This window comes from Equus asinus, chromosome 24, assembly GCF_041296235.1.
Source record: "Equus asinus isolate D_3611 breed Donkey chromosome 24, EquAss-T2T_v2, whole genome shotgun sequence".
Taxonomy (NCBI): domain Eukaryota; kingdom Metazoa; phylum Chordata; class Mammalia; order Perissodactyla; family Equidae; genus Equus; species Equus asinus.
In genome coordinates, this window is record NC_091813.1 from 50,227,545 (window position 1) to 50,253,512 (window position 25,968).

The 25,968-nt window shown below is 38.1% G+C and overlaps 1 long non-coding RNA gene across 3 annotated transcripts in view; it reads right to left on the bottom strand.

The window, feature by feature from the left end:
• Positions 1-25,968, bottom strand: part of LOC123280462 (uncharacterized) — a 119,269-nt gene that overhangs the window by 56,263 nt on the left and 37,038 nt on the right. For 2 of the 3 annotated variants that reach the window (XR_011497845.1, XR_011497844.1), the window contains exon 1: positions 23,046-23,178. The exons of the other annotated variant lie outside the window; for it this stretch is intronic. This is a non-coding gene — a long non-coding RNA (uncharacterized lncRNA). Of the gene's footprint in view, positions 1-23,045; positions 23,179-25,968 lie in introns of those variants that run through there. 3 annotated transcript variants of the gene reach the window in all.

Sequence of the window (25,968 nt, forward strand, 5' to 3'; positions counted from 1 at the left end):
TGTTGAAGAGTTGGTCCAGAGTCTGGCCTAGTAGGACTGGAATTTTATGAAAACTTATAAGGAAAGTTTCTAAGAAATAACAACATTTAACATCAAATGAAATAAGACGTCTAGGTATTAGAGGTCTATGAATCCATCTTTATTAAAAAAAAAAGATCAAGCTAAGGAAGAAACTAGAAAAAAGTTAAAATGTCATAACAAGGGAAGGTTAAGCATCCAATTTTTATGGCACCATGTGCCACAAATTCAGAATGCTGGTTTTCAAACTTTAATGGTCATACAAATCACCTGGGGGCCTTGTTAAAATACAGATTTTAATTCTGTTTATCTGAAGTTGGGCCTGGAAGTCTGCATTACTGGCAAGCTCCCAGGCATGCATACTGCTGGTCTAAGGACCCCACTCTGAGAAGCAAAGCTTTATAGCATATGTGAAGGTCTGAAATAGTGTACTACCTTTTTCCACTTAATTGTGACAGCACATATGCTGTTTTGGGGTCTCGATTAGTACAGAACACTCAACTACATGCTTATCTATAAGTCTAGAAGAGCAATGTTGAAAGCTGATGCCCTGGGCCATCTGCCATTGCAGATTCCAAATTATGTTGTATCCTTTCCATTAGGAGCTGTTATGTTACAAGATCTCCCTGACCAGACTCTCTGGTTGATCAATTCACAGTGACTTGTGCCTGAAGGCGGATGGCTGAGAAGGTGAGAAAGTGCCTGAGGAACTCACACTGGTCACAAGTCATCAGCATGAGAATATAGCCTACAAAAGAAAGGGAATCTTATTTCTCTCCTAGAAAGCAGCCATTACAGAACCTTGACCAATGAACTTGTTCTTTGCAAATTGTTACCACCAGAGTATTAGCTAGAAGCTGTACCTTACAGGAATATGTATGGAAAGAGCTAAAATTCATTTTGATTCAGAAAATAGAAAATACTTGTAAGGGTCTATAAAATGCTAGGCTATTCAGCACAACATCTCCAAATTTCCTATATTTCTACGGAAAGGGTCCAAGAAGCTTTAAGGATGAACCATATTGAATAGAAATTTCTTGCTCGTGTTTCAAAACACAAAGAGTTTCTGCTTTTAAGTAAAACCATTACTGCAATAATCATAGTTTTGAGCCACTGATAGTGGTTTGGTGTATCTCAGGTAAGTTTGATTTGTCAGTGACGCCTAACCTGAGTATTAGCAAAGGAAGACCCTGAAGGAAGGAGAAAAGCCCAGAACCTGACACCAACCCTTCCCACTGAGTCAGAACATGTGGATGGTCGTGCAACAGCGGATGATAGAGACTATCCAGAAGCCCCAGAAAGCACAGGGGCTTGTTTTTGGAATAAACAGTATGAAAACTCTCTAAGTTTCCCATATATGAAAGTAATGTCATTATGATTATTTTTATTATGTTATGTTTAAATCACTTTATCCTATAAATTGTGACTTCTTAAATATTCTAAATGAATTTTGAAGTGAGATACCTAAGAGGATAAAACTGAAGCTCAGATGTTGAGTAATTTGGTGCAAAAAAGAAGCTGGCAATAGACAAAGCCAAATGGTGAAGGGAGATGTTTTAAATTCAGTTCTTTTCACATTCAGCCAGACTAACCTTAATTATCTCTTCATGTTCAACAAATAAAATCAATACTGCTGAGTTTATAACGAAGCAACACACCTTACTGTCTCCCTCCAGACTTGACTGAGACAATCCAAACATATTGTGGATATTAATGTGCCAGTGCTGCCCTTCACACATTTACACCACCAAATTCCTTTTTGCTAGGACCTGTGGTGCTGGGCCACAACTGAGCTGCTGCATTGGCATAACTGATACCTAAGTCAGGTAAGTTTCCGGGTTCATATAGACAAGTGCGATGTTGCTGTGTAAAGCACAAAACATATTCTTACCAACTGCAAAAGCTTTAGAAACATTTCCTGTCCAATTGGTATTAATATATTTGAAGACCATACCTCCTAAAAACTCCTAAGAGCAATGAAATGAAAGAAATAATAACTGTTCTCTGGCTAGCATAATCAGGGGAGGAGTCAGATTTTTTTTTTCCCCACAAATAGAGCACAGTCATGGTCTCATAAGAGGATGCTTCCTTATTATTTAAATGATCATGTCTCTTGGGAGGGTATGACAAGGAGTAACAGTGTGACACTTTAGTCTGTTACATCCATTGAAGGTCTGCAGTGGTTAGCATAGGTTGTCATGAGAGTGTACAATGGAAAAGGAGAAAAGAGAAAGTTAAACATGAGCAATTGTACAGCATTAAAAAAATCTTTTTAAAGTGTCTACTCTTTCCTTGCCTTTTTATCCATTTCCCAACACAGCATGTTTCTCCTTTTCTAAGTTCATCTTTTTTGCCTCAGCGTTAATAGCAACATCCACATAACACCAAATCTCCAAGAACTCATTGTATGGGTTATCGCTGTGTGCTCTGGAGAATTCAACCTTCCTGAACTGTGAGTCAATTTTTATTCCTCAATATCTATGCAAAACAGTTGCTAAATGCTAATAATATAGAAAAGGAAACCTACTCAATCATCATTTGGAATTTTTTATGAGAGAAACCATGAGTGAAAATTTAAATCCATACAATTGTTATGAGCTCATATATCTGCTTTGTTTATAATTACCACAATCATTTTCTGGCTAATAAAATAATCATTAGGAACAGATAATTTAATAATGTGCATTCATTAATTGTTTCCAGATACACTTTCTTGACCTTTGAGTGAAAATAATCTTTCTACGTAGAAGGCTGGAGAGTCCATAGTTACTTGCTTGGGATGCAGAAAGACATGCTTTCAGATTTTGTCTAGAAGAACCAATGGAGAAATGAAAAGAAGCCAAGAAGTCAGGGATTTGCTGATCTGCATCAAAATGTGTCAGACCATGGAAAAGATTATGACATATTGAGTCACTGTCACTGTTTATTAAGAGGAGGATGCATAACTTAGCATTTCCTACTAAAATTTTATTGTTAGGAAACCAAGAGTTCCTCAAGAAGAGCCATCAAGCTCATTTCCTGGAAATATTCCCTTTTTGGCACAATCCAGACTGATTACCATCACTGATTTCTGACATCAGGGGAAAGTCTTGCCTTTTTCGATTATTGTCATTGCATCAACTTTAATTGAATGCATTCAATTATTGTGTAATAGGAGATGTTTTATTAATAACTGAGCAAATTATCATGGAAAAATGTCCTTTTCAATAATGTCATCATATTAAATTTATGGAAAAAAAAAGACTTGACTCAGAGTCCAAGTTTAGCATAGGGAAAACAGCTGGAGTCCCCAGGGTTTCGTGTCTCTTTGTCAAATAGTGCCCTTACGGTAATTATTGCCACCATCATTGATCACCGGAAACTGACATTATGAAAAATATGACTTAGCAAAGCTCCAGTCCTCTACAGTGACATTTCCTTCTTGTAACTCATGTCCTTTGAAAACACAGATTTTACCATTACTAATGAAAAGACTGTTTGCTTCTCTCTTCTTTATTCAAGTGAAGTTAAGTTAACCAAGGTTGCCTTTTCTGCATTACAACATCAGTGTACCAGGTAATAAATGTCTAATATAGTTTCAATATTCCAACAAACAAAATTAAAGTTTTATTATTTGAATAGCTATAATAAAACAAACATATTTGTTGTGATTAGTTCTTGCACCTATAGGGTTTTCTGCCTAAAGAAAAATGTAAGAAATATTTATCTTAAATAAAACTACCAATAAGCATTCCTATTACTAGCTCATGGCCAGTCTTCCTCAGCAAAAAGAGGAGGACTGACTGGTGGCAGATGTTAGCTCAGGGCTAATCTTCCTCAAAAAAAAAAAATGCTGTTATTCTACATAAACAACTTTGTATATACTTCTAATACTTAAACATTATTATGAGCCATATTTCTAATATCTTAACCTTAGAATGTGAAACAGAAAACTCCTGAAAAAAAAATAAGCGCATAACCTCTCCCTCTCTTTCTTCTATTCAAAAACGGAAGTTGCATTTTTAAATCATGTTTAATGGGAGAGTGAACTGTTTATATTATTACAATAACGAGAAATGGGCTTAAAGAATGCAATGTGGAGTCAAATTAGTATTTTGCCTCTAATGATCAAACCACTGTTCAATATGTTAATCCACTCATGCTGTCACATCCATTATCTGCAATTATATTTTATACAAACGTAAGCCCAGTATTAAACATAAAGCTACTGAAATGAGAAGAAAAATAAAATTTTAAAATCCTAAATGAACAGCACATCTACCTGGTCCTTTGGACATTTGGTTCTCTATTATTTCAGAATAAGGTGGGGGCACTGAAAAGAACTCAGATTTTGAAATCAGTCTAACGTCTCCACATACTAATTATATAAACTTTGGTATGTTATTTAATCTCTCTGAGGTTATATGATGGGTAGGACAATTGGAAATAAAACACCAGAGATATCTGGTTCAAGATGATTAACCAGGCTCAAGCATTTATCTCTGCTTAACCCCTAATCCCATTGAAATTATACAATGCAAATAAAAATAAATTCCTACCAATTCTGAAAGTCTGGCACGGTGTCACCAATTGATCAGAATAGTCAACTTTCTGGAAAATATAAAGTAGATGACAGCAGGACTAGAAAACCTGAGATAGCCAAGGGAACAGCAAAACCATACAAGAAAATAAGGGCATCAGCTAAAAGTGAAGGCTGACAGCAAAACCCAAGAGTGGCCTCATGCATGATTAAAGCAGAAGAACTGTGGAAAGAAATGGTCCTGGGCAGTTCGCCCGGTAATTCATTGAAGAATGGAGCAGTTGACTCCTGGTTCTACCCTGAGGACATAATCAGGAAAACAGCTTCCAAACTGGAAAATCTGACTTTGGATGGATACCTGGAGAAGAGGCAGTAAAGCGGGAAAAAAGGCAAGTGTTCTCAGGTGGCTTCTAAGCATCCCCAAAGACAAGGAGTCCCTGCTCAGAAGTGCGGGCAGTTTCACATTCTAGTCACGCACCCTCCTCATCCCCCAATACGCATGCACATACACACATGCAATCATTCAACCATGTAAGCTGGGGGTACTGCAGTCCATTAGTACATTCACATTTGCTGCCAGGAGAAAAGATTCTCACTTAGATAGGGAAAATACACTCTGGCCAATAATTTTGATCAGTCAAGATCCTCATCTACAAATGGAATAACCAAGAATCAATAGACATTTGAAGAGAAATTACAATATGAAACAGGCAAACAAATCTGAAATAGGAAAATGGAATCACCAACAAAATATTAATATAGGAAAGAAAAGAAATATTAAGGCAAGAAAAACTAATAGTTTCAGAAATATTCAAGAAGATAGTATAATCATTAAAAATAATAATAAAAGAACAATCCTCAATGAAAAAGGAAACGAGTACTTGAAAATTAAGAATGTATTTACTGAAATAAGAATTAAATAAACATATGCTAAACAATCAATTTTACACAGTTGAAGATTTAATTACCGATCTGAAAGTCAAGGAATTCTCTCAGAAGGCAGTGCAAATAGACAAGGAAACAAAACAGCGTAAGATTAAAAGAAAAGGATGTGGAGATAAAGACAGAATTCCAACCTCATTGTAGTAGAAGTTTCAGAAGAAGAAAACCAGCAGAATGAGAAGTAGGCCAGGGCAACAGTATTAAATAGAACTTGAGATGAAATTACCCAAAATTTATTTGGATTAACAAGTGTAATTTTCTCTAGAGACATGAGTTACATCCATCAAAAGGCGAGTACCAGATATTTATAGAAGCTTTATTCATAACAGCCCAAACCTGGAAACAACCTAGATGTCCATGAACAGGAGAGAAGACAAATAAATCCTGGTCTATTTATACAATGGAATACTACACAGCATTTAAAAAAGCATCAACTAATGCTGAATGCAACAACGTGGGTAAATCTTACTGACAAAATGATGAGTAATAAAAAGACAGATACAAAAGAATATATGCATGATTTCATTTATTTGTGAATCAAAAACAGACAAAACTAATTTATGGAGAAAGACTTCAGTATGTTGCACCTTGTTGAGAGGTGGGAATATCAACTAGGAACATAAAGGAGACTTCTGCAAAGTGATCTTTTGGTATTTACATGGGTGTGTGTATATATGTAAAACTTTGAGTTATATGCTGACAATTTGTGCACTTTACAATATTTCTGTTTACCTTAATAAGAAACAATTCTGGAGTTTAAGTCACCAAGAAAATAGAACAGTCATGAACCTTTTTGTAACAAAGAGCTTTCACTAATCAATCTACATATTTCTGTGTCTTTGGATTGACTTACAAGTATAACAGACAAGGTCAAAAATTTTAAAGACAAATAATGCAAGTCATGTGCCTAGTAAAGTGCCTTCTACACTCAAGAAATGATAGCTCTTTATCATATTTTAAAATTTAGCGTTTCGTTCTTGTCAATTAAAAATATTTACACAGTAAATAAATATATAGCACCCTTTGTGTATCATAATACCCAGGAGACTTAAAAATATTTATATGGGCATTATTTTCTTAGACTATCACTAAAACTCTTCAAGGATTTGCATGTTTTGTTTCTGATCTGAAAACGAGACAACTGGGCTTCAGCTGTTCAGTGATCTGCCAGAAAATTATGCTGCCAGGATTGTAAGGCTTATCTGCTGATTTCAAGTCAATTAAAATTTCCACTCACCATGCTGTGAAAATCTACTGAAAGATGTAGGTGGAATGCTATTTTTCTGGTAATAGATGATGGAGTAAAAAGATCCTATCGATGTTAAATATGCAAAATAATGAGGGTTTATTTTGTTTTGTTTTCTGTGAAGAATATTGGCCCTGAGCTAACACCTGTTGCCAATCTTCCTCCTTTTGCTTGAGTGTTGCTGAGCTAAAATCTGTGCCAGTTTTCCTTTATTTTGTACGTGGGTTGCTGCCACAGCATGGCTTGATGAGAAGCATGTAGGTCTGCACCCAGAATCTGCACCCATGAATCCTGGGCCCCTGAAGCAGAACGCACAATCTCAACCACTATGCCACCAGGCCTGCCCCAGGATTTGTTTTATGTGTCACCTCTGAGCCATCATTTTGTCACTGCTTCACTCATGGTGTCCTGCCAATTTTCACCCTCAGTGAACATTTGGAAGACATAGATTTCCAGAAATTAGAATGGCTGCTTGTCCTTTTGTGAAGTAGACACTTAGGTAAGCACATCTCCTCTAATAGAAAATGTGGAAATTGAAGCTATGAAGAAATATATTTCCATAGATTCTAGCTGATAGCCTGTGAATTCTGAGCACTGAAACCTAAAACTGATTTCAAAATCACAAGTAATATGAAATTGTTAGGCATTTATCATAATCAAGATTTTCAGAGAAACAGCTAATAAAAGAGGAAAATGGCAATATTGCCGGAACCCCATCCTGTGTTGATTTCCTTCACTCAATTGCTAATGCTAATATGAAATAAGAAAGGTCAGATAAAGTTTCTCTAATAATTTTGAATTCTCAGAGGTCATTGGGTGAGCCTTCTTGAACAGAAAAACTAATAAAGATAATATGGAATTAGTAACCTGACTCATGTGACTTATTATTATTTCCTTCCTTGACCATTCCTTAAGCAGAGAAAATTATTTCTTTTTTCCTACAAATTAATGTCATATGTTTAAGGATAGTAAAAGCATGCAAATGCTATATTCTTATAAATAGCTTCATCTCCAAATTGGTATTAGCATAAGATGTCTGTACAATACAAAAGTGTCTGTGTCACAGAAAAGTCCTTGTTGAATTTCCATGTTCCTGAGTTTTCAAATGATTATGGCAATTTATTGTCCTTGGGATTGATGTTCACTACATGTGCAAATTTAAATTGCCATTTTCTTTCAGCACAACGTGTTATAATTTCGGACACATTTAAGTAATGCACAAAAAAAGCACAGAGAGTAGATAAATGGGAATTGCTAAAACTAATTCAATAAATAATAATCAAAGTAGGACAATCAAAAAGGAAAGTCGTGTGAAAAATGCCAACTTTAGAATATTTTAAGGCAAGTGAACTAAGCGTCCTCCTTTTTTCTTGAAATGTTATTTAACATACTCCCTCCCTTTATTGGTTCTGGGAGGTTAGATCTCAAGCGGAAAGAAGCTAAATAAAATCCACCACCCTAATTGGGCATTCCTCTGCTCCCTGCTCCAGGTTGTCCAATTTCCTGATGTTCTGGAGTAAATTCAGGCCTGATCACTCTGAATGAGGCGCAGAAATTCTGACTCCATTCCTAGGAACTATGCATTCGGCCCAAAAAGATTCCCATGAAAATTTTGTTAAAATGTAAAGCACGCAAAAAAGATTATGTGAAGTTTGGATTGAGTAATGAGCAGGGACTCTTGTTAAACCAGGCTCTCTATTGCTCTGCATATTCGACAATTGTATCAACTTCTCAGGTAAGCGTTGAAGTCACACTGCTTGCCTACCTAGTGAAAGTTCCATTCTCTCCAGATTTCTTCCTAGTCCACTTCTACATATGGACCACTCCTCAAGAGCCATCTTTGCATCTGGTTTGACTTAATTCCTTTGTAAAGCGAAGAGCTTTATGGAAAGGAGGCTTTTCTGTACTCCAGGTGGGATAAGAGCCTATCTCTCCTGTCTGGGCCTCGGTTTCCTAGCATAGAAGAAAGGCTACCTGTGATAAAGAGAACAGAGAGGAAGAGCTGTATTGAGCTCTGAGAGGTGTGTGGAGAAGTGAGGGAGTGGCCAGAGATGGAGAGAGAAGAGGATCCCCAGTGAGTGATGCAGCCACAGAGATTCTTTGGAAGAACCAAAATGTCTAAGAAAGTTTTTCAAGTTACTTGTTGTGCTGGGTATCAGGTAAACTTGCTCCTTCATTTGTCCTTCACTTTAAATTATCCTACACTTTTTTAGTAATGCTTTGACAAAAGGATAGAATCTTTTAGAGAGACACAAAGAAGAGGGCTGGGGGTTGGCTGTCATGTAGGTTATACGCATGCCCTTGTTCTAAATCCCTACCCTTCATTTGCAATTCTGGCTCTACCTATTTCCTAAGCTCGTCTCGACAAGGTCAACAATTTAGTAATTGTCCCTGTATTGTGACAGTTGTATTGCTAAAAAAGTATTATGGTCAGCAAAACTCGTTTGGCAAGATAAAGATCTTACACGGAATATGGGGTTAAGAGAAAAACAATAAAATGGCAATAAATACAACTTCAAAAGCAGAAAGCCAACTTTCTAGAGTCAACTGTTTCCAAACCAAACTAGATTTATGCATTAAAACCTGCTTTGGTAGGTAAGTAATTTTTTTTTTAATCCTCTCCATCAGAAAATGCTGCAGAATTTTCTGCTGAGACAAATTCTTTCGTAAGTTTTATGCTATACAGACTCAGTGGCAGCTCCAGACTTCTATATAAAAAAAACTTATGGGCAGCTATGCAGTCAGAAGATGAGGACTTGACTTGAAGCAGGTCTCACTATAGTAAGCACATTGCTCCAAATGTTTACTTGGGAATCAATGGATATGAGGAGAGCAAGGATTGTCAAAGTCCCCCAGATAACTCCTTTGACATCACCATAGTATAGACCAGGTTTCTTTTCATAGTTTAGAAACAGATCCTGCCATCTAACATCATTTACACGGCATTTTCCTTTGTCGTAGTTGTTTTCTGAGAGGCTCATCAAATGTCTGCTTGAACACTTGTAATTTTCATGAGGTATAGTAACTGCACTTAATATTACCCTTTTCTGGACCTGGTCTTTTAGACATATATTGAAATGGTGGAGCATATAACAGATAGATTTATTTGCACTGCATTACCTAAGAAGCCTAGAAAGCTCCGTGTTCTGTTTAAGAAAATTTGAAAGATATAGACTTAAATACATCTTGGATAATATCAGTTTCCTTTTTTGGAGGAAGACAATGCTACATTCCTATGACTGTATTAGCCAGAACAGACACATTACCATTAGGAAGAGGAGCAGGAGAAGAGAAATTTTAGGATCCTCCTGCCTACACTTCCATTGTTCCTCTCAGTAGTGTGCTCTTTACTGTTCCTAACTGTTCTATGTGTTTTGGGTCCTTCTAGCTAGATTGTATGCTTTCTGAAGCAGAGAGTTTCTTTCATACATACTTTTAATACACTAAAATTTCTAGCATATGTCTATGTAAAAACTTGTCAAAAAGAAATATTTAAGTCTGAGACAAGATATTGAACTTTTTATGCAGATAAGGAAGAAGTACTCCTGACAGAATCCACTGGTCAAATCCCTGAGACACGGGCAGGTGCATTTGGCGGAGGCCGAGCAGAACAGAGGATGTGCGATGTGGTTTTTGAAAGTCATTGCATAGCCATTTAATTTAGTTTCTCAGACAAATGGACATCTGGTAAACCTTTAAACAATACTGTGAGAACTAAATTTCTGAGATATGTCTCCCAGCAGGAGTGACTGCTAGCTGTCCCATGGTCTTTGCAATGGCCATTCTTTCTTCTGCCTGCAATGCTCTTCCTCTGGGTCTTTTCATGGCCACTTCCTTCTCATCCCTCAGGATTCAGCATATGTGTAACCTTGGTGTAGACCACTCCAGCTAAGTAGACAGCCCCTTCAATCACTCTATATTAAAGTAGGTATGTTAGCTTTAAATTTATTTTTCAATAAGTTTTTCATCAGCCCTAGGCCTGTACCTGGCAATATAATTTGAGCTCCTTAGGGGGAGCTCTGAGTACCTTTTCTTCCATGTATCCCAGCAACAAAAATGATGCCTGACCCATAATGTCATGTGCTAGGGACTGAGTGTTTGTGTCTGCACTCCTTCATTCGTATGTTGAGGCCCTAACCATCAATGTGATGGTATTAGGAAGTGTGACCTTTGGGAGATAATTTGGTTTAGATGAGGTCATAAAGGTGGAGCCCTCATTATGGGATTAGTGCCCTTATAAGAAGAGGAAGAGACATCCAAGCTTCCTTTCTCCACTGTGTGGGGATATAGCAAGAAGGCAGCTATGTTCAAGCCAGGAAGAGGGCTCTCACCAGACGATTAATCTGCCAACACCTCCATCTTGGACTTCCCGGCTTCCAGAACTGTGAGAAATAAATATCTATCGTTTAAGCTGCCCAGTCTATGGGATTTTGTTATAGCAACCCAAGCTGACTAATACACACTCAGTATACTTTTATTAGCTAATATAGACTCACTAACCTCCCCTGGCTGTTCTGAGACAATACTTAGGAAAACAGGAAGATTATGAGCTACTTCAGCCTGCAAGCTAAGGAGATCTAACATTAGATCTGGCTCTGGCACCCAGCATCCTAGGATATAACTCCAGCTTAATTTGCTGCTCATGGCCTTAAAGTTTGCTCCTAGTTTACCTGACTTTGACCCTAAACATTTAACAAGAAATTTAGCTCACATATTCATTCTCTCTTTTTTCTTTTGACTCCAGCTACCTAAAAGTAAAACACTTGATTTAATTTTCAACCCTTAAGACTCAGTGTCAGGCATCAACTCCCCTGACACAGATCCCAGTCAAGATGATTTTGTTCCTTATGTGGATGGAGCTTGAGACTCAGAAAGTCTATTTCACTGCAAAAGGATCAATATATCAGCAGCAGAAATACAAGTATGGTGTGTCATAGGAGAAGTACAAAGTCATTTTTATTCTCTTTCCCTTGTTTGTAAAGAAGTAAAACCAAAGAAGAATCAATTCATTTTCTTTAGTGATGTCTAATATAACTTTGGATTATAAATTTTGTACCAAAGTTGGCTTAGTGGTAGTTGTAGAAATAGCTTGTAACAAGAAATACTAACACAGTTGAAAAGTCCCAGCTAAACAAGTCTATTGAGCACAGGGATTTAGCACTAAAATGACTGCCAGTGAATTCTTTAAAAGGTGTAAACCCACAAGGACAAAGAGAAAGGGAGAAGTACAGAAACTGAAAGCAGATGGATAAGTGGTAACTGACATGGCAAACCTAAAATTAAAAAAAAAAAAATCCAAATTGGAAAGCTGAGAAGCAAAATGATTTCCACTGCAGAATGCACAGTCTCAGGAATTGTTGGCTCCAGAAATCTTGGAAAGGCGGGGTGAAGGTGGAGCTAAAAGCAAAGTTTGGTTGAAAGTCTAAGAAACAAGCCTCCACACACAGTACCAGTGTCCCTCTTCGCTCTGACAGAAGAGGAGGTTTGTTTTCTGGAAAGGTGACAGAAGATCTCAGGGTTGTGGAATGCTAACCGCAGCCATAGTTCAGCTGGAGATGGGGGCTCAATTTAAATCAGAGCTTCAGCTTTCTTTGACCTCTAGCCTCCCAGAATTCAGGCAATCAGACTTAAACCCTCCAGTCAAGAAACTGGAGAAGATTTCTCTAAAAACTCTGACAAGCCCAAGAGAAAACACCTAAAGAAACTGATATTCAGGGTTACAGAGTTACCCAAGACAAGGGCCAGCCTGATCACTGTAGTAGGAGTAAATATCACAATTAAGGAGCCCCATCCTCATGCACAGAGCTCCTATCAGCTTGTTATTGTCCTGCCTGTAAATATGAGGCAGAGATCACTGCATACTTGAGGAAATATCTAACATGAAAGATAGTAACTAAGAGGAAAAAAGAACAGCAGAAAGCAATCTGGAGGAAAAAGAAACTACACAGAGGAAAAAAAAGTCTTCAACAAATACTATCAAGATTAGCCAGAAAGAAACAAGAAAGGGCATTACATTTGCAAAGAAAGAAGAGAACGCTATTTTTAAAAAGGGGAGAGAGTATTTAGAGAACAAAAGGAGCTCTTGGAACTCAAAATATGACAGCAGAAATGAAGAAAAACTCTCTATGGAGTGTTTGGAAGACAAAAATATGTTGCAAAAAGACAAAAAGATGGAAATAGAGAAAAGGTAATAAAAAGAGCTCCAAAAGGAAAAAAAAACAGCAAATGAAGGGAAAGAATTCTTCAGATAACTATTTTAAGAATTTTCCCAGAAATGAGGCTCTGAGTTGCCTTATTGGAAAGGCCTGAGAAGGGTTCAGCACTGTGGATAAAAATGGACTCACAATAGTGCACAGCATCATGACATTTCATAACTTCAGAAAAAAGGTGAGAAAATATATGTTCCCAGGGAAAATAAAACAGGCATTATACAAAGGATCAAGAATTAGTGGGGATCTAATGGTCAGCATGGTGATTATAGTTAACAACTCTGTAGTATATACTTGCAGGTTGCTAAGAGATAGATCTTAAATGTTCTCACCAGAAAAAAGAAATGGTAATTATGTAACATGATAAAGGTGTTAGCTAAGCTGCGGTGGTAATCACCTTGCAATATATGTGTGTATCAAATCAGCACATTGTGCTCCTTAAACTTATGCAATGTTATATGTTAATTATATCTCAATAAAGCTGGGGGATAAAAAGGAATCAGAACGTCATCAGACTCCTCAACAGCAATCTGAAAGAAAATTATTTCCTATATACAAATCCAGCCAAATCACTAATTAAAGGTAAGGGTAAAATAAAGACATTTCCAAACATTCAAGTTCTCAAACACTCCACCTCCCCTGTATCCATTCTCAGGAAGTTACGGAAGATGTGAATGACCAAAAGAATGGAATAAACCTAGAAAGAGAAAGCCATGGGATCTGAGAAGTGGAGATTAAACCAAAGAGAAAGGCAAAACACAGAGAGGTCTCGAGATGACTCTGCCCAGAAGATTGAGAAAGCAATCAGGCAGTCTGGAGCAGGTCTCAGGCGAAATATCTTCAAGGAAATGAAATTGATAGGATGAATTTGAACATGTTGAGAGTAGATTTTAATAGCTGCGAAGAATATTAGCACCGGGCTGGGGGAGGGGGGTAGGGAACAAAATATAAACAAGAAAGGAAAATTAATCACCGTGTACTTCATGGCTTCATTGTGAATCTTGTTACGTAATCAAAATAATATCAACATTGTGTATTGATCTAAAGGAAGTTACAATGTTTACACACATCTATTCATGCGTGTAATGGGGCAGAACAATGAAAGAGGGCTAAATCCTCATCTTCTATAACTGAAAGTCAGTAGATAGGCACTAAAACTTTTTTTTAAAGGAGGGGCTAACGATATAAACATATCATTTAGATTTATGTAACTAAATACCAAGAGGATAGAATCAGCGTAGTGTAAGGTGGGAGAATCAGACATGATCTCTTAACATATTTTACTTTCCTTGCAAAGTGTAAGGAAGGAACACCTTCTTAGCAGAAAGAACTCTGTATGCTATGGTCATGTGTCTACATCCTCATCTAAAGAGCTATCAGAGACTACAGAGCCGCCACTCTACCCTCACTCAAACTTCAGGAGTTCCTGTGCCATTCATATGAGGTTATTCATTTTAACCTTAGCTTCTGTTCATTGTCAGTCCTTTCCAGTAGTTTGGTCTGTCCATTTTCACATTCACTGCAATTACTACTGTGCTCTCCACTTTCCGTCATAGCCATACAGAGCTCTTCACTCATGTGCTGCTGCAACATGATCGCCTTCCAGTTAAATAAAGGTCAAACACAGGCACTCTCTGTTCTTCAGGTTGATGTGGCTGCTCTGACTGATTGCTACTCTTACCAATATTGATGGCATGATTTGATTCCAATTACAGCTCCCGTCTGTCTGGTACCTAATTGAATTAGAATCTGGAGGCTTCAAATACACGAGCTCCCTCTGCTCTTAAAAAATGCAGACGGTCTTTAAGGAAAGAGGCTCTGCTCCCAACTAAATTAGATATACAATAGACGTGCCTGGTTATGTTTTGTTATTAAGCTCCAACATGGGTGTATCTGTTGTCTAGGAGGCTAAGGGTCAGTTAGTAAAATAATTTTAAATTCTCAGGGAACAAAGCACTGACTAGCAAGACCATAACAACAATATGGAATAACCATTCATTTACTCATCCAATAACTCAATAAACATTGATGAGAATCTTCTCTTTGCTTGGAATGCTGGTCAGTAGGAATGGAGAATAACCAAGGCCTGGTTTCTGCCTCTATGGAACTCACAATTGAACAGGGAAGGCAGCCAACAGAACCATTGATTAAGATGTGTCTTCCGATAACTCCACGAGAAAGATTTAGACCTGTTACACTCAGAATTCTAGAGCACATTTTCCAAAACATGAAAGTCACTCAAAATTCCAAATAAAGCTTTCAGGGATGTTGGGTGGAAGAAGAGAGGGATATATTTATTACTCATACTTTCCAGAGTGCCCACTTATCCAGCTAACGGTGATGGGATCCAGACACCTTTATCTGAACCACCAATGCTTTCTTATTTGCAGTGGGAGATTGCTGTGGAGACACAAGAGTCACCTGAGAAGCCATGAAAGCAAGAAAATTATCAAAATTAGGACCACTGCCCTCTGTCTTCTGTCACCCTTCCAGGTGTGCAAGCAGTGTTTCCTAGTGGTCTTTGAGTCCATGGACTTCAGACCTAGTCCATGTTCACTTATACTCCTGTATTGCTAATTTCCCCATTCCTAGCTTGAAGTAGCCTCTCTTACTCTACAACTGTGTCAGCAGAGGTGAGCTGCTCTATAATTTTCCTTGACAGCTACAACTAAAGTCTGATTTCTTTAGAGGGTCCCATGATAAAGCTCTATTGAGATTTCCTACATGTAGTAGTTAATGACATGTTTGAGCACATCCCTGGCAGACAAATGGCAACACATGATCATATGTGGTGGATGCACTGATACACTGCCTAGATCCCTCTTAAGGAATAGAGGACTTGTTCCCCCAGCTGTTGAAAGTACTGACAGAAGATGATCTTCAATCATTAGCCCTCTTTGAGGATTGCCTTAGCTGAAGAAATCTGCCTTGCTCAAAGTTATACCTTCTTCAGGGGCAGCTCACATTCACATGTTGGTGTGGGAATAAAGGCCTGTGCCCTCATCCCTGCTCAAGAAAGCTCTAAAGGGCCATCCTAGCTCCAGAGCTCCCTGTAGGGTCAGCTAACACGGTTATGGAGATTGATTGCAGCTCAACTTCTCCCTCACCAATCCTGCTTCCTTCTGCTCCCTTTCACAACCCAGTAGCAATCTCTAATAAATGTCCTGCTCATTAATCTCCATTTCAAAGTCTCTTTCCCAGGGAACACAATTAGTGACCATAGATTAACTAGTTTAGAAACATTATGCCTCCCTGCCCTAGAACTTTGACTAAATCGAGAGTTTGGAAATTACTTTTCAGTTGTCTTTCATTGGATTTGGTACTGTTGGTAAACATTAGTGATGGATTAAAACTTAAGAATAAATGAGCTCTCCCAGCCTTAAGTCAAACCTCTGAGTTGGCCAGTTCAAATCTCTTCTCCTTCCCTACCTTCCATTAAGGTGATCCCTTGCTTGAATGGAAATCATGAAGAAAGACAGAGGAGGGAACAAGAGGCCAACACTGATAAAAGCTGGGGCACTTTAGAGGAGAGGTTGGGAGTGAGAGGCTGAGAGCAGGAGTAATACACATGGACAATGGATGGGAAAGGAGAAAAGGGAGATTGTAAGAATTATTAGTGGGCATTTAGTGTCCGCTTTGTGATAATCAAGAAGTACAAATGGAACACTTGAGTTATTTTGAAAGTTTATTTCTTTGCATATGCTCTTTTGACCAGAGCATCATTAGGAATGCACTTGTGGGTCATGACTTAAGAACATTTCACACCTCCGTGAAGATGGAATGGGCTTCAGCCCATCTTCTCCCATTGCAACCATGTAAGCTCCTCCTTGACTAGACAACTTCAACTCCAATTAATAGATATGTACATTTGAGTGGACGCAAAGCATTCTCAATATTGACCACAAAATGGGATAACAAAGACTGACCTCAGTCATTCTTACTTTGTATATTAAAAGCAGGAGGTCAACCAAGAGTTTAAGTTAAAAATAAGAGTAAATAAATTTTAAAATGTGAAGAATTAAAATGCAGCAAAAGCAATTTTACTTAAAACAATCATTACTTGGTGCTCTAAAGTAGGAATTACGCTGTTGTAAGAGAAATAGAATCTGAAAATTATGCCTACTAAGTAAGCTAGCCTGTTTTCTAATCATCAGCAATTCTTTATGGATAAATCCTGAAAATTTGCCTTACACTGCAAAGATAGGCATGGAAAATTTTGCTATACAGGTAATAAAGCTAATGTGAGCCTTCATTAAATGAGATAAAGTATCTTCTGGAGAAAAATCTAAACACAAGAGTAGCTCTTTCCTTGTAATAAAATCTGTGTAATTTGAACTCCCACTCCCAAGATAGGGAAGTGGACAATGACCTAGAGGAAGTTTAAATATAGATGTGATTAAATTGTGCATTCAAGAGCAAGCTTTTTATGCCCAAAAAGGAGTGATTTCACTGTGGTCAACTGTAGCAGTCTAGGTGTAATCAGAGATAGAAATTACATAGTAAGTTAAACAGTGAAAATTTAATACGAAAAATGACTAACTATGATAAAAGAGCAACCATAAGATATATGGGAACTCTATTTGGTACCTTAGGGCTAAGGAAGAGTACCTGGGAAGGATGAACTTGGAAGGGTGGAGTAGGTGTGGTCCAGCCCATCAGATAACAGAAAAGTTCACTGGTTTGGCCAGACTAGAGCTGGTCTGTAGTCGCTGGCAAGCAATAGGTCACCCTCCGGAGTGCAGGTGGGAAACGGGTGAATAGCGATCAATTCCTTGAAGTTATAGGACTTGGATCCCCATTTCCTTGCTGACTGTAAGCAAAGAACTGCTCTCTCTTCATAGAGGACACCCACATTCTTCTCACGCCCCCCATTCCACACACATCTTCAAACCCAGTAAAGGGGCATCAAATCTCTTCATACTTTGAATCTGTCTGACTTCTCCTTCTGCCATCACTCCCTGCTATTAAAGGGCTCATGGGATTAGATCGGGCCCACCCAGAGCATCCCTCTACTTTAAGGCCCACAATTATATATCCACAAAATTCCTTTCACAATGTAAGATAACATAATCACAGGACTGCTAGCAGGTGGCAAAAGGCACCTCAGATTCTACTTACCACAGAGCTTCATTTCAATCAACTCTTACTGAGGATGCTTTTAGATCACACTATTGATTAAACAACTCTTACAACTAGAAAACCATGACTACGGACTCTTCAATATGAGTATATCGGTAATAAAGTTTGTGTATGTTTGTTTGCTTGCTTGTCTGAATTCCTAGAGAGATGGATTATGAGAACTTTGAATAAAGGTATTTCTCAGTCTAATTTCCCTGGGATATTATATTAGTACATAATAGTTGGTAAGTATCAATTCTGTTGTCATTACTTTCTCATTCTCCACTCCAGATGCCAAGAATTATGAGTGGATCAGTCAAGAACTATTCATGACCCTCAAGCTGGCATAAGGCAAACCGTTTGTTAGCTTCCAAGCTGTGGTATTACTCAGCAGGATAATTAATTCTTGCCAGAAAACTCACTCAACTGCATATATTCCTTTATAAACCAAGATCCACGGATTAAAGGGTTAGAGCTAGCTAAGAGCTACAGAAGATGCATTCAATAATATCTTGAATCCAATACACAAGCCTTCATTTTACTAACGTTTAAAATATACACACCAAGGACCTACTCTGACATGTACTAGGCCTCTGGGTACCACAGCGAACAAGATAGAAAAAGTCTGTGCTCTCAAGAAATGTACATTCTAGTGGAGAGAGCAAAGAATAAACAAACAAACATACTCGTAAATAATAAAAAATGAGAAACTATCAGAAAGTCCTAAGTGCTATGGAGAGAAATTAAACAGGGTGCTATGAGAAAGAATTAGTTACTGGTTGTGTTCTTTTGTTTGGGTAGTCAGGGTAGGCTTCTCAAAACCAAAGACATTTATGATGATATCTGCATAACAAGGAGAAGCTGGGCAAGCGAAGGGCAGGTGAAAGAGCGATCAGACAAGGAACAGCTGGAATCAAGCCCTAAGCCAGGCAGAGACCTGGCGTGTTTGAGGAAGAGAAAGAAGACCAGTGTGGCAAAAGCATGGTGGGCCAATGGTGGGGGAGGCAGGGGCAAGGAGGGGGTCATTAATATGGCATGAGGTAAATGAGGTAGGTAGAGAGAAGATTTATATAGAGCGTGGTAAAGCAGGGGAGGCAATGAGTTTGGATTCTAGTCTAAGACTGATGAGAGTCTTTGGGATATTTTAACAGGTAAGTAACATGAGTCCATTACTCATTTTAAAAGATTACTTCTGATACTTTAGTGAATGATAGTGAGGAAAAATGGAGGCAGGGAAAATAGTTAAGAGGCTATCATAGTAAGTAACCCAGGCAAAAGATAATGGTGGCCTAGACTAGGGAGATAATGTTGGAAATGAAGTGAAAATTAAGCATATGTTTTGAGAGAGACATAACAGAACCTACTGAGGATTTAATGTTGGGTTGGGAGGAAAACAGAAGAATTGAGAATCATTCCTAGATTTGTGCCTTGAGTGACTAACTGGGTACATTGTGGTACTGTTTAATGAGATAGAAAAGACTGAGGAAGGAGCAGGTGTCAGGAGAAAACCAAAAGTTCTGGTTGTCTGTGTTATAAAGATGTCAAATACACAGTAAAATATTTTTAAATTTTTGAGATATAGTAGAGGCCTTGACTGGAAATATAGTTTTTGAGGATGTAGATGACATTGAAAGCTATGGGATTCATAAGGCCACCAAAAGAGAGAGCACAGATAAAGAAGGGAAGGGAGAGAGGTGGTGTAGGACAGAGTCCTGCAAATACCCAAGAGAAATCAAGCCCAGGAGGCAGAGCCAGCAGTAGCAACTTCGAAGAAGTGGCTAATGGGACAGGAAACACAGAAAATGCAATGTTCCAGAATCTAAGAGAAGAAAATGTTGCAAGACAAGGAGGGTAGTTGACTGTCTGAGAGATTGGTGAGAAATCGCTGGTATTGCTGAGCAGAGCAGAACCAGTGGAGCAGAGCAGGGAGAAGCCCAAGTGAGGAGCAAGTAGTCAGAGACCCAGACAGTCCTAACGTTTTGCAGTAAAACAAAGAAGAGAAGTGGCTTGGTAACTACAGAGGATGAGAAGAAGTGAGGATATCTTTTTAGATACTTATGGCGAGGATATAGTAGAAAAGGAGAAATTGATGCATCTCTTTCCCCAAGTAGTCTACATTCTGCCCTAAAGCTAGAGGCTAATGTAATCCTCATAGGAGGGTTAAAAATCTTGTGATGTGTGGTAAAATAGAACTCTATTTTCCAAGTCAAAAACAGTATTTATTCCTTCGAATGGTAACCAAATGTTGGCCAGTCACTGAGCATAAAGGAAAGAAAATAAAACAGGAGGCAGAGGGAATAAGCAAGATACTCAAGTATGTGGAACACAAAGTAGAATTGTTTCATGGAATATAAAAAATATGAACGAAGTGCCACGTAAAATTAGTGGAGAAAGAAAATCTGGCATCAATATCAAGAGACTGTGCCAAGCAGAGCGAGTGGTCGTTGAATTGGCCTTGGCCCAGTGTAGGCACAGAACTATACAGAGAGGAAAATGCCTCAAACTCTCACCTGACTAATGAAAGAATTACGTGCCTCCTACTGGATTATACGGGTTCTTCTGTTTGGAGCTCACCCTTTCACCTCTGTTCACACAGAAAGACGTAGAAAAAAGAATAATTACACGCATTTCATACTGTAACCATCCATATCTCTAAAGATTCAACTAAAAATTAGCAACCAAAGCAGAATATTATGCAAATATTCCTACTTCTAGTTTTCCCATTTCACTGCTCCCCTAAATTTAATGCCTCCTAAAGGCTAGTCCTTGGTCTATATCTTTTTTATCAAGGGTATTCATGGAAATACACATACACTTACACACACAAACTCACACCCGCACACACACATATTATACAAACATACGTGTGTTTGTATATGTCTATCTATATATACACAGAGAAAACATTAATGACAACATGAATGACACAAATTTCAAGTCAGATTAAAGTAAAAGTCTACATAATCAGCTGGAGTGTATTTGTCCTATATTAAACAAAGTGTTTTGAAACTTCACTTTCAGTAACAACAGTAAGCATAACCCTGTTTCATTAAAAATATATATATATGTGAAAATTTTTTAAATTGTCCTTTTTGTGTTTTGACTCTTACCTGGTTTCACTTCAGAGAAATTGCAGGTATAGGAAGAGCCCTTCCTCTGCACGAGTAGATTCACTAATGGAATCCTTTATCCGTTTAGGGAGGCAGAGTTCGCCTGGTTAAACCCATCGCTTTCGGGTAGACCTGGCTGAGTTCCCATTTTCCTCTGGCACATCCCAGTTACGTTTCTACAGACAAGTTAATTAGCCAGTCTGCACCTCAATTATTCATTTAAGTTTGGTCTAAAAGACTACCCACCTCACAGAGGTCTTCTCAGGATTAAATGAAATAACATGTGCGTGTTATTTTACACAGTACCCACCCCTAGTAAGCATTTGGTGAACGTTAATTATTATTTTATTATTCATTTATTGGTGGCTTATTATATTACAATGTGTTTTCATTATTGTTACTATGCTGTTGAGTACTTGCCATGTGTCAAGCCCCGTCTTAGGTGCTGGGTACAGAATAAGACAGAATTTTCTCCGAAAGAACTCACAGGACAGATTCCTCACAGGCTCGGACACAGAACAAGAAAAACTCCAGGGGCCTCTTTTTCATTACTCCTGCCATCCTCACATTCACATATCTGTCCAACAAATTATTCATAATATGTATATTCTAGGTGTGTGTGTTACCACTACAACAGAAAGAGATCATTACAATCCTAGAAGTATAGCAAAGGAAAACAACACCGCAAGTTAACATGCTTTATATAATTTGACATTACCTTCCTGGTAGCCAAACAAAACAAAACAAAACAAAAAGAAATAGATATGTCATGAAATGTTCATTGTTAAGTAAAAAGAATTCTATCAGTGAAGTGTGACAGGCAGCAAAACCCATAGCACACTCCCTGCCAGTGTCCCTCTGCTGTGGTCACGGCTCCACCTGCCCTGCCCAGGGATTCCCATGATCCATGCCCTGCCGGCTGCGGTAGGAACAGCGAGTACTCTTTTCAAAACTATTCTGTTTTAATGCGAGATTTCCAAGATAGGCTGTAAAGAATCGTTCTAAATGCATGAATCCACACCCTTTTTTGTAGAGAAGACTGACATATTTTTAGTTAATTTCCATTGTTTCTTAAGATTTCCTGATCAGTTACATTATCAGTTTGTGCAATGAATGTCCTACTTGATTCACTGTCATGGGTAAGTGGCTGGCTGTGAGAGCTCCCGGATGCCTGGTTTTCACCTGCCTACCCACATTTCCCGGTAGAGACTAAAGCTCAAGATTTTGCTGAGGGCTCCCAGGTTCCTCTAGCCCAGGGCTCTGCTTTCAGCCAAGCAGCTCTCACTCCCAGTCACCTTGTTGGCCATCAGTAATATACCATCTTCTGCTGTTTCAGCTTCTCATGTGTTCAGGTCTTCTGCCTCACTAAACAGCTTGTAAGGCCCTTAAAGTCAGAGTACTTTGAGGTGATCAATAACTTTGATTTCATTTACAATCAAAGTCAGAAATCTTCAGTTTTAAAAATGTTTCCTATGTTTAACCCCAAAACAGGGTCATAATTAAGGTCTGTACTTACTGTTCTGTCCCCTTTGTAAAACACTAGTCCCTACTTGCGTATCTTAACAAGTAGGTACGCAAGCGCACTATATATAGTCAGAGAAGAAAAATAGTATCCATTAAAAGAATACATGGATATATATATATAAATGGCTAAAGACTCAGCTAAGAACTTTTTAGTGAAATAATAGAAATGAAAATAAGTACTATTATTTTGAACATCCACTATGTATTAGGGATATACATTTACAAATTAACTTAAACCTCATAAAAATAATTAAATTTGGCTTTATTAGCCCCATTTTACAGAAAAGGAAACTGAGTCTTAAGTTTAGTAATACTCATTTTCTTGAAGATAGTAAATAAAATAGCCGGGGTTTACATACCTGTCAGGCTTGGTCTAAAACCCCACTCTGAACCATCACTTTCCTTTCACTACGTTGGCAAATGCTGTGTGCATATGATCAGTTCTCAGCATTGAGCAGTGAGTCACCTTGATTCTAAGCCCTTGTTGCTATGGCAGCTAGACACTACTATGCTTATGTGTCTGTCTCAGCAGCCACAGTGCCCAAGGCCCATGACTGCCTGGCTGCTGGTTCCAGAAAACTGTATTGTTGTTTCCAAATTCCTAAGAGGATCCACAATAAAATAAATGAAAGAGGGAGAAGGAACTGCCCTTTGTTCTACCAAGAGGTACCTGTAAAATAAGCAAATGTTTGCGCTGAGATTTTATCTGTCAAAGAGTCTTTCATCTAAAAGAGAGCAGTGCTTGAGTGCCAGCCCTGTGGCCAAGTGGTTAAGTTCGTGCGCTCTGCTTAGATGGCCCAGGGCTTCACTGGTTCAGATCCTGGACATGGACCTACCACCACTCATCAAGCCATGCTGAGGTGGGATCCCACAAAGCAGAACCAGAAAGATCTATAACTGGAATATACGCTATGTACTGGGGGACTTTGGGAAGAAGAAAAAAAAAAAAGGAAGGGAATGGAGACAAGCAGGATATGAGAACTCTCCATGCTTTCAAAAAAAATTAAAAAGGGAGCAGTGTTAACATTCTGAAGGAAAGCAATGAATTTTTGTTTGAGGAGTTATTTTGAGTTGTGTCAATTATTTTAAGTGCTTCTAGACTGGATCTACCAGAAATATCCTTTAACCAGACTTTCTTTGGAAGGATTGCAATTTTTTCCATTTCAGATTAAACCCACCAAAGTTTCCAGAACTCCTATTGAAATCATAAGAATTCTTAGTATACAAACTCTTATTTTATATTTGCAGCACATGTGGCTGATATTTGGAAAAGGGCCTAGAAACCCTATAATTATAATCAAGTTTATAAATTCTGTTCTCACTTCGTTATAAATCCTGATGATATTTTCTCTGCCAGATTCCTGCCTAATGTTCCCATTTGATAATGAGCTCCATAAAAGCTATCCGGTGCACATGACTTCATGTGATGTTTCCCTAGGTACCAATGTACTCTGACTTGAGAAGATTACTCTGAGGCCATGCATTCAGAAGTGAATTTCCTGCGTTCTGTCATTCTCCAGTGTGCTAAGATGAAGCTCACTAACTGGATCACAGAAATAGAAGAAAAGAGTTCTCCTCATTAGTAACGAGGGTGAATTATTGCACTCTTTTTCCTAATGTTAAGAATTATTTCAGAACTTAAAGGGTTTATGTAAACCTGCACTAAGTATGGCAAAATCTAGATATCAATGATAAAGATATTGATATAAATATCACCCATGCAATTCAACCCCCTTCCTGAACAATTTTCCTAGAGTTAGTGAAGACAAGAACCTAGGTTACTCCTTCCTGCTGAAGAAGACTAAACATAGTATCTAACAGGAATTGCTCCCTTTTTGTAGAGAAGTGTTCTTGAATGCTATTCCGGGACCTTCTCCTCTGAAATAAGCAGGCCAAACAGCACCATTAGACTCTTTTCTTAACAAACTCAGTCATTGTTATAAGGAAACACACACAATGTGCAGATAAAATGTAATGTATTTTTCAAATTAAACAAAAATATATTTAGTCAGATACATTTTATTCTGCATTATAAGAAAAGATTTCTTATTTTCAGATTTTTATTTTTCACGTAAATAATCAACTTTCCTTGGCTCTGGTTTCAGCTCAGTCCATTTCATAGTCCATCAAAGAAACTCCAGAAAAAGGAGTGGGGAGGAGAATCACCAGATTTTTAATTTATGGATTTTTGATACTGTGTAGATATGAAAGAACTCCACTATTAGTCTCCCCAAGCCCAAAGACCTTTTGAATGAACATAAGATGATGGAAGGAGTAAGATGCGATTCATTGAAATTAAAAGATTGCTTCCCTCTTTTGCTTTCTTACTTCTGCAGTGAAAAATTGGGGTTTCTTTTCTCTTTTCCTTGTGTACTTTTATTATTATAAAATTCACATTTGCAAAGTACAATATATTCCCTTTTACAAAGTTTGTGTCAGTCCAAGAAATGAGTTAATCATTCCACGGAAGATGAAAAACATGACAAGGTATTTTCACACATTAACAAGGAACCTGAGAGAAGAAGATGAGCCAGAGCAAATGAAAATCGGAAATGAGTCACTCTTGTCATAGAGTCAGTCAGCTGATTTTAATAATAATCAGAGAAGAGTGAAGCACGTCTTGGAAACTTTTTTTCAAAACAACCATAAGTCTCCAATCTTATTTAATGTTCCTTTAACAGGCGTATTGGCCTTTTGTTGTTTGTGGTACAGCAGTTAGTGGTCTCTACAGCCCCCAACACAAGAAAAAAAGGAATCATAAATAGAGAAGAGACAAATTTTTAAATGAAGGGAAATGTCAAAACAATAATTTACCATTTTCCATCAAACTTTTGTTCTGAAGTGTTTTCATATTTAAACTACCTTATGCCACGAACATACAATGGAGAAAGGAAAGTCTCTTCAATAAATGGTGTTGGGAAACTGGACAGCCACATGCGAAAGAATGAAAGTAGACCATTATCTTACACCATACACAAAGACTAAGTCAAATGGATCAAAGACTTGAATGTAAGACCTGAAACCCTAAAACTTTTCGAAGAAAACATAGGTAGTATGCTCTTAGACATTGGTCTGAGCAGCATCTTTTTTTTTTTTTTTAAAGATTTTATTTTTCCCTTTTTCTCCCCAAAGCCCCTCCGGTACATAGCTGTATATTCTTCGTTGTGGGTCCTTCTAGTTGTGGCATGTGGGACGCTGCCTCAGCGTGGTTCGATGAGCTGTGCCACGTCCGCGCCCAGGATTCGAACCAACGAAACACTGGGCCGCCTGCAGCGGAGCGCG